Below are 8,766 nucleotides of genomic sequence, written 5' to 3' on the forward strand. Positions count from 1 at the left end.
CAGTCAGCACTGCAGCCATCTAAATAAAACCTCAGGGGAAAAGTATAAGCAACTGAGGGTTGGATAAAGCTATGTGCTAGGTGAGAGATTCTTAATCAGGCACATATTTCGAAAAATATACATGTCCTGACCCTACCTACTAAACTAGAACCTTTAAAGAGAGGGGTCTAAGCATGTTTGGGCTCTGAAGCCATATAATAGTCCCCAAATATCTATGTCCTAATCTCAGAAACCTGTGAATGTTCCCTTCCATGGGAAAAAGGGACTTTATGTACATGATTAATTTAAGGATCCTGCATGGGGAAATTCTCTGGATCACCCAGGTGGGACCTAACTGCAGTCACAGGGATCCCTATAAGAGGGAGACAGGGTGAGATCTGGCGACAGGAAGGGAAAGGTAATGTGATGATGGAGGCAGGGACTGGAGTGATGCACCATGATGACAAGGGAGGGGCTACCAGCAGAGGACCACAGATGGACACCGAACTAAAGGAGTTCAGGAAAAGGACTCTCCTCTAGAGCCTCTAGAAGGGACCAGCCTCACTGGCACCTGGAATTTAGCCCAGTGAAACGGATTTCAAACCTCTGACCTCCAGAATAAATTGGTTATTTTTAAGCCACTGACCTTGTGATAATTTGTTACAGCAGCAAGAAGAAACTAATACAAGCTCCTCCAATGATTCTGACATACACCCCTGGGTAAGAATTGCTGTGTTAGACTAAGGCAGAAGCCAGCAAACTTTGTCACAGACAACGTGTTACAAACTCACACTGTTGCTCCTACACGGGGACTAACATGGGAGCAGTTTATTGTTTCAAGGGCTTGGCAGATTCAAGTTGCAATCAGCTTCATTTCTAAACCATAGTATATCCTGGTGGAATTGAAGAGTTGCTGAGAACACGAGTCCATCCTGAGATGGGAATTGAAGTTGTAACCCACTGAGGTACCAGAATTAGAATTACCTTCTACAGTGGTCACTACTGTGCCAATAAGTAGAAAATCCATGGGGTAACATTGCTTCTGGCTTGAAGGTGGTGGTGCATGGAGTAGGAAGCTACCTCACTGCTGGAGGACAGGGCATCAGCAGAAGGTAGAACGTACAGTGCCTGGCATATCCATAGTCTTGGTCATAGCAGCTTCCCCCTGATGAGTCAACAGACTCCAGTGTGTGTAGGCTGGGCTCTTGGGTAGCCTAAGTACCACTTCCTCTCTTGAGAGTAGATTTCCCTGACAGAGGTTAGAATTCTGCCTAATCTCTCCTTGACCCTGACCTTTGATCACACAACACCCAAGGAACTTTGCTTTGTGAATAAACTCATGAGTGAACTGCGACTAATAGTTGGCGTAGGCTGCTTAATCTGAAAAAGTTTCCTTCCCACTTTCTCTTCCTGTGATATTGTGATTTATAGTAAGAAATATTTATTTGGTCTTTGTCCCCCTGTAGCATAGAGCTCCTAAAACACTTGGAACTTCTTAAGTGTTGAGAGCAATTAAGCAGCCTTTTGTTACATTAATAGATGACTTTGGGAAAGCCCCTAAATAACTTAGACAAGGGGGCTGGTTGCCAGGGAAACCAATCTTGAACAGAGGGTAGAAACTTTCAGTCTCACCCCCTTGATTTCTGGGACTCGGCCAGTTGATCATGCCTATATAATGAAGCTTCCATTAAAACCCCAAAGCAGAGGGTTCAGAGAGCTTCCAGGTTGGAGAACATGTGGAGATTTGGGGAGAATGGTGTTTTCAGAGAGGACATGGAAGTTCCTTGTCCTTTCTCCATCCCTATGCTTCTCTTCCATCTGGCTGTTCCTGAGTTACATCCTTTAATAATAAACCAGTAATCTAGTAAATGCACTGTTTTTCTGAGTTCTGTGGGACACTCTAGCAAATCAATCAAACCCAATAGGGTGTCATCAGAACCTCCCACCTGTAGCCAGATCATGAGGACCACAGGTACCTGGACTTGTGACTGGCATCTGAAGTGGGGTACGGTAGGTAGGGACAGTCTTGTAGGACTGAGCCCTTAACCTGTGGTATCTGATGCTATCTCTAGGTAGGTAGTGAGAAGTGAGTTGAATTGTAGGACACCCAAATGGCACCAGAGAATTGCTTGGTGGGGTAACCCCCATACACATAGAATTGGGTCCCAGAATCCTCATTTTTCTCCCTGTCCCCTTCTTCCCTAATAAGAGAACTTTGACTGTTCTGGAATGGCATAATGTATCCCTAGGTGACACACTCTGATGGTGCTAAATAATCAAGATGAACTTTCACTTCCCTTGCAGATCAGCTACCAGGAGGCATATGTTTCTGTTCAATGAGATTTAAAGGGATATTGCAAGGGAGGCATCTGTCTTTTTCTTCCTTATTTAAAAAAAAAAAAAAAAAGTATGTAAAGCTAGCCCCTTTTCTTCCTGTCTATGGATGTGGTGGTGTGACATTGTGAGTCTTTGAGTTATGGCAGTCATCTTGTGACCATGAGGAAACAGCCTAATGACACTGAGAATGGTAGACTAAAAACATGGAAAATCTAGATTCCTGATCACTTTGTTGTGTTTCCTCAATCAACCCTGCAATCACTTGCATCTTGTTAAGAAGAAAACCACAGGACCTCAAAGGGATCTTAATACCTAATCTAATTACAGTTTTAACCTTCCCCAGAAATGAAGTCTTAACTGGTCAGTCAGGACTTTTCTAGTCAGCACTAATGAGGTAATTGTCACATGGGCCCTCCATTCCCCAAAGGAAGATGAGGTCATCTGTGTAAGACTCCCAGCCCTTCCACCTAAGGGTAAGTGACCTTGCCTAAAGCAATCTTTTCTTTAGCTAATAACGTCTTTGCTCCACCCTCATTCCTATAGAAACCTTCCATTTTCTACAACTTCTCAGAGCTCCCCTCTACACGCTAGGTGGGATTCATGACTCCATTCATAAAACCAATTAGATCTTCAAGTTTACTCAATTGAAATTTTGTTCTTTAACAATCTTTCATGTTTAGTGAGATGCTAAGGATTCCCTTTTTTTAAGGGATGTAGTTTGTTTCTTGCAGATAAAAGCATTCAAAATGATTCAGGATTAAAACAGCATTACTTTTAGGAGATCAGCTATGGCTATAGTTTGCATCTATAAGAACACACCAAGTTACATGTAAGGTTTCCTTCAGATTAATAACCAAATTTATATAAACCACAAATAAGAACAGCTTCTGTTAACAAATTTACTTTGCTTTGGCTCCCCCAAGGCGCAAGAGATCCAGAGTCTTATTCTGTTCATCTTTGGATTCCCAGAGGTCCTTATGGGAGGGAAGTGATTTCACCAAAAATATAGTACAAAGAAGCTTGATTCTGTGAAAATTAGTAAAGGGAAACCCCACTAAATGGAACCTGGAAGTGTTGGCAGGGGGAGTTCCCACACACTAACACACTGAATCAACTGCAGACCCAACAGGAAGAGACTGATTTGACTGTGAACATAGATACCACTCTTCTACTCCAGCCGGAGGAAGAGCCGCTTTCCTCATTCCCCACCGACAGCCTCTAGGCAACAGCCAATGAGAAGCCACTATACTTTTGACTCCCAGTTTTCTCTAATGGACTTTCAGTTCATAACAGCATTCCCAATTCACCCCTTCTCTCCTTATAGAAGTGAGCCTTGGGGCACCTGGGTGGTGCAGTCGGTTAGTTGTCTGAATCTTGGGTTTGACTCAGGTCATGATCTCAGGGTGATGAGATCAAGCCCTACATCAGGCTCCGCTGATCACTGTGGAGTCAGCTTGAGATTCTCTCTCTCCCTCTGCTCCTCCCACTCGTGTGCTCTCACGCTCTCTCTCAAATGAATGAATGAATGAATGAATGAATAGGTGTGCCTCTCCTTTATTCCCTGGACTTGCCTACAGTTTTGCCGCAGCTTGTTTGCCCCAGATTGCGATTCTCGTTGATTCCCAAATAAACACCTCTTCTGCTGGGAAAGTAACTGGCAGTATATTTTTGAGGTTAAGAATTCAAAGCAGAGGGATGCCTGGGTGGCTCAGTGGGTTAAAGCCTCTGCCTTCGGCTCAGGTCATGATCTCAGGGTCCTGGGATCGAGTTCCACATCGGACTCTCTGCTCAGTGGGAGCCTGCTTCCCTTCCTGCCTCTCTGCCTACTTGTGATCTCTGTCAAATAAATAAATAAAATCTTAAAAAAAAAAAAAAAGAATTCAAAGCAGATAGTATGGTCTCTTTGCTTCCATACCTGGAGATGGATCCTCCCCACTTCATTCTGTTAGGGTCAGAGGAGCAGGGAAGATGCTGTGAAGCAAGCCCCAGATGCAAGGCATGGGTCCCAGCCCAGATGCTACAGACTTACAGTGGCTGCAGGTAGAGTCATGGCTCCTCTCTGGCTTCAGGTGTGCCATCTTTAAAGAATTTTTTTTTTAGACTTTATTTATTTGACAGATGGAGATTACAAGCAGGCAGAGAGGCAGGCAGAGAGAGAGGAGGAAGCAGGCTCCCCACTGAGCACAGAGCCAGATGATGCGAGGCTCCATCCCAGAACTCTGGAATCATGACCAGAGCCGAAGGCAGAGGCTTTAACCTATTGAGCCACCCAGGCTCCCCCCAGGTGTGCCATCTTTAGAAGGAGGACTGAAGAGGGTTTCTATGGCCTTGCTACCCAAGGTGTGGTCTGTGGAAGGCTTTCCCTGGGAGCTGGAAGAAACTCAGACCTACAGACTTAGGACCTGCCTTTTAGCAGGACCCCTTGTACAGATGCATATTAACATCTAAGATGCACAAGTGCAAAGTCCCTTTCAGCAATCAGGGATGTTCGGGGCAGAGCCAGCTTCAGATTGCTAGGTGTGAGCTCCCTCTTCTGGCTCAACAAGTAAGCACCGACTTTAGGAAACCTCTCTGTTCCCTTTCCGCCTGCTGGTTTTCTGTTTGTTTTTAAGGGTTTCAGATGGGGATTGAAGCTCCAGCACCTAAGTAGGGGCATAAGGTCTCCTAGCGCAGTGTATGGGGCCTTGAGTCTCCTCTCAAGTCATGGGAAGCCAAACGACACCTAGTGTCCTCTCCAACCTAGACGGCTCTCCAATTCCCAGCTGCCAAGTAGCCCACCTTCCCTATGTCTCATCCTTGCCATTCTGCTTTAACAGAAAAGCAGGGAGAGGGGAGAAAACCAAGCCTGAGCTGGCAGCCAATGATGCTGTTCTTGTGGCACAGTCACTAGCCAGCTCTGAGACATTTGGCAAATTATTACCTGTTGGCCCAGTTTCGTCTTCTGCTGGGTGAGGAGTATGGCAGGAAGATGGAACAGACGGAACTTGCAAAACTGTTGTGAAAGGTCAAAAATGTTACCATTTTTGACAAATGTCCAGGTGTTTTCCTGATGCCATTACTATAACTGGCAGATCTAGTACAGGCCTGGCCGATTCCAACCTCATCCCAGATGAGCTCTGCTATCGTGAAGCCTGATGTTCTTAATTCTTGTCTCCATCAGGATTTCTCAACCTCAGCACTGACATCTGTGCCCAAATAATTCTTTCTGTAAAGGGCTGTCATGTGCATTGTAGGACGGTTAACAGCATCCCTGGCCTCATCCGCCACCAGGAGCATGTCAGGAGGATGCCAGGAGCAGCCCCTCTCCCAAACACACACAGTCATGAGAATCAAAAATGCCTCCACACGCTGCCAAATGTCCTGCTATATACAGGCTCTAGATTCACACCTCTCCGAATTTTCTAGTCAATGGAAAATGTTGTCCAGGGGTTTCTATGTGTAAGGTTCTAGGCTATCCAAAGTGAATATGCAGGCCTTGTTTCCATGCCCAGGGCACTGGTGGAGAGGGGGCAGGTAGGGAGGGCGGGAGAAAAGGTAAATGCAAGAGAATAGCAGCAAATGAGAGACACGTCAGTTGAGCAGGGGTATGATTTTTTGATGGTGTTGTAGCACTTTCATAATCTAGAGACCCCTTGCCTCAGTTTCCCAGACTCCAGTTGGATGCGTTCTCTTTACAGACGGAGGAAGTCAATGCACAGAGAGGCTGTCACTTGCTCAACAGGCCTGTTCCACGAGGGCTGTAAGTATAAAGAGGGTGCACAGAGCAAGACATGACTTCACAGAGGTATGAACCTGGAGCTGGACTGTGGAAGGTGGAAATCTTTTGAGGTGGGAGGGTTGGACAAGGGATGCTCCGGCATCACTGGTTTTCAACTTTTCGGCCACACATGATGGATACTATCCACCATAACGACACACCCAAGAGGCCCGCCAGATTTGTATGTAATCCCCACACCTTTCCCCCAGGAAGGCAAAGAGAGCACTTCATTAATTCATAATTGTCACAACTCTCACCAATCATTCCAGATGTGTGTGTGTGTGTGTGCACCTATTGGATCACTCACCATAAGTATATGCATGCATGCACATGTTTTGGGTGGTACCATGGCATAGGTAAGGAAAGCAGATTATTTTCAAATTCTACCCCCTCTCTCTAGCTCCACTTTTTCTCTCCCACTCAAGGAAGCACAGCAAAACCTACATGAAAGTACTCAACCTTGTGACAACTCACACCCGATCATGCCTTTGCCAGAGTGTTGCAACTTCTGGGCTGAAGCTCCTGTTTGTTTTGGGTTGTTTTTTTTTTTTTTTTAATTTTATTTATTTATTTATTTTGGGTAATCTCTACACCAATGTGGGGCTCAAACTCACAAGCCCAAAATCCAGAGTCACATGCTCCACCGAATGAGCCAGTCAGACAACCCTGAATCCTCTGGTCTATGCAGAACAGACAACAGAAGCCACACACAGTGCTAGTTGAAATGGTACCTCTTTGGGGACAACTCTAGGGAAGCCAACCATTCCCATTGTATTTAATGAAACCAGCGAAACCTGGAGTCATCTGACACAGCAGCAAAGGTTATGGATACTGTCAGAGACAGCATATATTAGGGCACGGGTCCAAATCTCATAAGGCCTCAAAGGCAGGTGGAGGAGTTGACATTGAACCACATGCTGAGTACAAGGGTGGGTTTTGCAGTCAGGCAAACTGGGCTTGCATCCCACTTGTTTCCATGGGCCCTTGACAACTTAACCGCTCAATCTGTCAGCATTTTTATCTCTAAGATGGGTAGTTGTGAGGACTGACCGAAAATGTGTATTGATTTGTAGAGGGTTTAAGATAGCACCCAACACATGGCAAAAACAGACACCTGGGGGTGCCTGGGTGGCTCAGTCGTTGGGCATCGCCTTCAGCTCAGGTCCTGATCTCAGGGTCCTGGGATCAAGCCCCGCATCGCATCGCGCTCTCTGCTCAGCGGGGGCCTGCCTCTCCCTCTCTCTGCTGCTCCCCCTGCTTGTACTCTCTGTCAAATAAATAAAATCTTAAAAAAACAAACAAACAAAACAACAACAACAACAAACAAAACAGACACCTGGACAAACTCACTGATAAATTAACATTCTAGGTGTATAAAGTCATGGTTTTCATGCTGTAAGGATAAATGACCTTTCCAAATGAGCCACACATTGAACTATGTCTAAAAGACAGGCATCTTTTGAATAATCGGGGAGTCCTAAAATTCCTTCAAGCCTGGCTGACAATAAGCCTTTCACACATTTCTGTTCCAGTCAGTTTTAAATGATGGTGCACTGTGCGTTTTGACAACTGTGCTTTATGGCCCTATTCTGGGGCAGGCGTTCTGCTGGGTTTTGTACATTATTTTACTTTGTTTGATCAGAAAAGGCCTTCGAGTTCTAGCCAATGTGATGGAGAGCCTGAATTGCAAAGCCACGATTTAGATGCCACGTTTTCTGGCAGAATTAGTCAGTTCTGCTCTAAACCTTAGTTTCACCTCTAAAATCCAGAAGCTGATGAGATATAAAAAATGAGAAGCCAGTAGAGGCAGCTTGTGATGGGTCTTACCTAAGTACAGTGGGAAAGGGAAAGCACCTTGCAGTTTGCAGAGTTTGAAGCAAGGATGTTTATGGAATCAGAAATATGTTTTAAAAAGATCTTTTGGCCACTTCTGGGACAGCATTCCATAAGATGGCTGTGTAAATCTCTCGGCACTGAAAACACTTCCAAATCTTAGATCCCCTGCCCAGACTTACACTCTAAACCAACTGTCTACTTCACACACCCTAGTAGTGTTAAAAAAGGCCTACCTGACTTAATATGAGCAAAGGAGATCTTGAATATTCACCCAGCCCCATCTCAGAAAATAGCATCCCCATCTACCTTTTGGCTCACGTTTAAAAATTTAGGTGCCATCCCATGTTCCACTTTCCTTCATCACCCACAGGCAACCAATCACCAACTGCTGCTGGCTCTCCAAATGAGGAAGGTCTTCGTACCTCCATCCTCGCGTGGCGCCATAACCATCTTCTGCAGACCTAACTGGCCTTCATCTCCTGATCCATTGGCCATGGAGTTATCTTTAAAAATCCAAGTCTGATTATGTCCCTTTAAAGTGCACCATCTTCCCGGGGCGCCTGGGTGGCTCAGTGGGTTAAATCGGCTCGGGTCATGATCCCAGTGTCCTGGGATCGAGTCCTGCATCGGGCTCTCTGCTCGGCAGGGAGCCTGCTTCCTCCTCTCTCTCTGCCTGCCTCTCTCTGCCTACTTGTGATCTGTCAAATAAATAAATAAAATCTTCAAAAAAACCAAAAAAGTGCATCATCTTCCCTTTGCTCTTTGGAGTAAATTTCTTACTCTAAGGGGCCCTGAATGATGGGCTTCTGTCTCTCTTTCATCTACCCTTTGCTCACCAGGTCCAGCCACACTGATAT

The sequence above is a fragment of the Mustela nivalis genome, assembly GCF_964662115.1.
Source record: "Mustela nivalis genome assembly, chromosome: 19".
In the NCBI taxonomy this organism is placed as follows: domain Eukaryota; kingdom Metazoa; phylum Chordata; class Mammalia; order Carnivora; family Mustelidae; genus Mustela; species Mustela nivalis.